Raw genomic sequence first — 5,734 nt, 5'->3', positions numbered from 1 at the left:
TTTAAAATTCACACTTTACACACTTATAAGCCCTATATAATTGATGCTGATTCAGAATAAAATCAGCAAGCCTTCTGAAGTACACACCCTCCTCAAGAATTACTCTGTTATAGTTCATTTGTGGATAGAATTACCCATGGAAACCAATGTTAGAGTTTTCTACACAATGCTTAGTTTGAATAGCTGAGTAATGGCTGAATATGTTCACATACTTGTATGAAGAAATAGACATAAAATAATATATGATAGAAGTCTTTGTTTTTTTGTGTAAACTCAAAAGTACCTTTGGTGTAATAATGCTTATAGGTCAAAAATCAGACACAAAGATCATTATAAAGTCTTATAATATTTTATTTATAGTTGTCCAAGTGGATATCTCAGACATCAAGCTATTGAATCATTTAATTGTTTAATATCTATTTCAACTTATAAATCTACCTATTTTCTGACTCACTGTGCATAATATCCCAATCTTGGCTTTTTCTAACTTCTGTCTATTAGCCTTTGACTATCTCTTTCATGACCTGCATGGTATTGAGATTTATCTGACTAGAAGTGTGAGTAATGAAAAAAACAAAACAAAACAAAAAACTACAGACATACATACAGAAATCTTGGGATCAGGTTGGCCTTACCTATTGGTGGAGATGTAACAAGAGCAGTCAGAGAAAAATAGACGTTTATTATGTACAGCAGGAGAAAAAAAGGAAGTAGATAAGATAATTTCAGTAGAAGGTCTTTGTAGAAAATCAGTCTGGGGTTGCAGGCATTTGGGAGGAAGAACCTTTAGCTGCTCCTTTCTACACACACTGTCAACATTCATACTAAGAACTTGCCATTCCTCTGAGCCTGACATAAGAATATTATGGCTATTCCCATAAGTATGAAGTTTTGGGGTCCTTGACCTGATCATGCTCATGTCAATAATAAACACTTATGTCTCCCCCCTTCCCATATGTCTCTTTTCAGCTGCTAATTCCTCTCCAACACATTCTACAGTCTCTAGCCCAGGTTCAGATACCTTGCTTATTTTTTCAAGAGCTAGGCTTCCAAAATGCATTGTTAATTACAACTTTCCCTTGTTTTCCAAACATACTTAGCTTTTCCAGTTTCTGTAATGTTAGAAGACTGCTCATTAATACCCTATTACATTCCCATCCTAATTTATCTATCTGGCTTTATCAAAATTAATACGACATATTATGTCTTCAAATATATATTAATAGTAGTAATTTTGTGGGCCAGAACTTTTAGATGAAATACAAACACTGAATCATTTTAAGTGCCTGTGTGGGACTGCGTAAGGTAATTCTGGGTAATGGTTGGGCAGTTGCCTAGAACCCCGAGACTCTGCGTGAGAACCGCCAGGAATTTGGCATGCCCCAAGAACCCAAGGTCCTGAAAAACAGTCTAGTCTCCATAAAACTCAGTCTTGTAAGCCAGCCATTACAGCCCCTCCCAAAGTGCACAGGTAGAGGGTGTGACTAGAGGCCTCAGGGCCTAGGGATTTACATACTAATGAAGGCCAGAGGGCGGAGCAAATTAAACATGCCTCCCTCGATACTCCCCAATCCTCCCCCTTTCTCCCTCCCTATTTAACTTGGGACTGCCCTGAGTTTTACGGGGCATACATCCAAATCCATCCACCACCCACCATGACAATAAACCCTTTTGGAACCAAGGATTTCCTGTTATTGGGGTGTTATTGGGGCCTGACATTCCTCCTGCATATGGGACCGATGCAGCGTGGAAGCCTCCCCGGACTCCACCACTGTGACCACTAATTTTCCCCACATGCATGAAATTTTCATAAATAAATAATTGACGAAAAGGGAGACTATTCAGGAATAGTGACAGGAGAAGGCCATGTCACTCATGTCCCAAACTACTCAAAGGATTGGTCCGCTTAATCCAGAAGAAATTATATAAAGAAGATTCTACTCTTAAAAAACTTTCTCATATTTTGTACCATAACTTATAACAGAAACATGGACTGGCAAGATAGCTCAGCAAGTAAAAGTATCCCCAATCCAACCTATCAACCAGGAATTGATCCCCAAATCTAACATGGTAGATGAAGAAAACCAACACCCTCAAGTTGTCATCTGGCTTAAATAAATACATAAATCTAATAACATTTGAAACACATATTTTAGAGGAAAATAATTTTTGCAAAATATTTCACATTCATGTATCTGTAAGTATTCTTTTCATTATATAGAGTTGTGCACCAAAATGCAAATATCTACACCTAGAGTACATTAAAGAAATGACTCTCAAGACTTTTTTCATTTTGTCAGTTCAAAAAGTATACTATCTTAGCAAGTGATTTTCTCCCTTCATTGGCTCAGAGAAACGGTATCACAGTCTGTAATTTGAAGCAGTTAATTCTTCTACTCCATTTATTCAAGTAGAAAATTTTAACAAAGCTATTTTTGAATAAAACAGCCTACAAAATGATCTATACCTATCTTAAAACAGAAAAAAATCTCAATATTAAATACTAATGTGCTGGTATCACATGAACAATGGAAAGAAAATGTAAGCACCATGGTTATTATAGTTGAAAATTAGGAAACCTATTAATGCTAACCTGATTTTTTTATTCCACGATAAAACACATAGTAAACCAATGTTAAGAAGGAAATGGTAAGAAGGAAGAGTAAAAAAAGTTAATCCGTAAACCCTATTTGTCCAAGGATCGGCAACTTTCAGGAATGCCGGAGGATATTGTTTATGGGATATAACAAACCACCTGTTTTAGCTCTCTTAAACTAGTTCATTTGACTCAATTGCATCAGATGTGCTTGATCACAGTATGCAGACGGTACAAGGGCAGGACATACATCAGGATATATGCTGTCCCTGATTGAATCTGGTAGGAAATATGGTGGAATTGTGGGCTTGACTTTTATAGCTTCTGTAAAATGTGACTTGTCACCATTTCTGGAAACCCTGGAATGGTCCTGGCCAGCATCCATTATCCTTGCCAGAATTCACTTTAGGCTTGCTTCAAATTTGATTCCAATATTTTGGAACTGGTCTTTCTCTAACAATTTGGCTTATATTTCCCTGTCACAGTCCATCTTTAAGGGAAGTTAGAACAGAAAGAAGTTAGAGCAGTAACTCAAGCAGAAGCAAAGAAGGAACACTGTATACTGGTTTATTCCCTCATGGCTTGCTTAACTTGCTGTTTTACACAATACAGGACCACCTGACTAGGAGGTGGCACCACTCACATTAGGATGGACCTTCAGATATTCTTACCCCATGGTGGCTTATCCTTCTCTATTTTCTTCTCTCTCCTAGCAGTCTCCTCCAATCCCAAGCCTGGGAATCTCAAGTCCCACTAATCTCAATTCTGCCCAGCTGTAAGCTATAGGCATCTTTATTCACCAATCGGGAATAAATTGGGGGCAAGGACACATAGAATCACTTGGAACTCTTTGAGGACTTTATCCTCTCTGGGGAGCCAGGCCTTGTAGGCCTGCAGCTAGCATTATAATACATAGCAACAGAACAAAATCTCAACACCAAAAACTAATTTTAACTTTAGCCCCATAGGGTTTTTTAACCATCAAAGAGAAGACACAATATTTTGTAAATGGATGATGAAAAGAAATTTTAAGTGAAGTAGATGTGATGTCTAAATAGATTATGGCCATGGATTCTTCAATAAGAAACACAAATTAGTAAACAATATCTGACTCTGGTAAAGTCACTAGCCAAATGAAAAGTGAAAGATACACTGACACACCTAGTTTAAGACATTAGTTTGGGTGGGGAAATGAGTCAGTTAAATTTATGACACACGACCCTTAGTTGAGGGGCTACCCACTCACCTCAAAAATATTAATCCAGAATTCCTCCTATCAAAAGGAAATGCAGGGAGAAAGAATAGAGCAGAAACTGAAGGAAAGGCCATCCAGAGACAGCCCCACCTGGGGATCTATCCCATCTACTGATACCAAATCCAGTCACTATTGCTGATGGCAAGAAATGCTTAGTGACAGGAGCCCAGTATAGTTGTCTCCTTGAGAGGCTCTCCCAGAGTCAGACCAATATAGATGCGGATATATACAGCCAAACATTGGAATGAGTGCAGGGACCCCAATGGGGAAATTAGGGCAAGGATGTTAGGAGCTGATGGGACTTGCAACCTCATAAGAACAACAACAGTATCAACCAACCAGACACTCCAAAGCGCCCAGGGAGTAAACCACCAACCAAAGAAGAGTACAGGGGAGGAACCCATGGCTCCATCTGAATATGTAGCAGAGGATGACCTTAGCTGACATCACTGAGAGAGGAGCCCCTTGGTCCTGTGGAGGCTTGATGACCCAGGATAGGTGAACAATAATAGGCTGCTAAGGCAGGAGTGGTTGAGCGGGTGGGGGAGCACCCTCATAGAGGCAGGGGGACAGAGGAGGTGATAGAGGACTTGTGGAGGGGAAACTGGGAAGGGGGATAACATTTGAAATCTAAATAAATAAAATAAGCAAAAAAATGAAAAAAAGTGGGTCCTTAAAAATTCCATTTTATTGGAGGAGATGGAAGGAGATGGGGGCAAGGGACGGGGAAAGGAGGAGGAGGAAATAAGGGTGGCAGTGTAAGAATCTGAAGGAGACTTGAGAGAGGTACAGAGTGTCAGGAAATGAAATAAAAATAGGTAGCAGGGGGGATAAGGAAATGGAGATAGCCTCTGGAGGTCCCAGACTCCAGGAAAATGTGAGGATCCCTGGACCCATTGGGATTGACTCTAGCTGTAATGCGCAGAGAAGGGGAAGATAGAACCTACGGAGACCACCTCCAGTAGATAGGCACAACCCCTGTTCGAAGGATGGGGCCACCCACCCATCTCAAACTTTTTTAACCCAGAAATGTTCCTGTCCAAAGGAAGAACAGGGACAAAAAATTGTTGCAGAGACTGAAGGAAGGACCATCCCAGGAACAGCCTCAACTGGGGATACCTCATGTCTGTAGACACCAAACCCAACAGTGTTGCTGTGGTCAAGAGGCACTTGTGGAGAGAAACCAAGTGTGGTAGTTCCTGGGGAGGTCCAGCCAGCTACTGACCAATGCAGAGGCAGATGCTTGGAGCCCACCATCAGGCTGAACTCAGGGAACCTGGTGGGGGAGCTGGCAGAAGGGCTGGAGGAACCCTTTGGAAGAACAACATAGGCTGGCCTGACCACCCACTTTTCCCAGGACTAGACCACCAACCTAGAAGGACCCATGACTCCAGATACATATGTAGTGGAGGTTGATCTTGACTGACACCAACGGAGGGGAGGCTATTGGTCCAGGGGAGGTTTGATGCCCCAGAGTAAGGGGATGTTGGAGTGGTGGGGTAGGATAATGTGGGTGAGAGAGCACTCTCATATGGGCAAAAGGGAGGGGGGAGGGCAGATGTGGGATTGGGGAGTGGCAGAGGGGTAACTGGGAAGTAGGGTATTATAGGATTGGGGGTTGGTCGAGTGGGTAACTGGGAAATGGGATATCATTTGAGATGTAAAATAAGGTAATGATTAATAATAATAGTAATAATAATAAAGAATATACTCCTGGCCCAGTTTCCCAAGACATTAATTGACAAATCTTGATTTGTATAATTTGATTGTCAAACTCAATTTCTTTTTTTATAAAACAAATTTTCTAGAGAACTGTCCTTGTATTCTCCAAACACTAATTTGATGATGGTATAGCACTGTGTTAGGATGTCAATGGCTTTCAC

Source organism: Grammomys surdaster, unplaced genomic scaffold (genome assembly GCF_004785775.1).
Source record: "Grammomys surdaster isolate TR1022 unplaced genomic scaffold, NIH_TR_1.0 61, whole genome shotgun sequence".
NCBI lineage: Eukaryota > Metazoa > Chordata > Mammalia > Rodentia > Muridae > Grammomys > Grammomys surdaster.
Note: the sequence above shows the minus strand (reverse complement) of the source record.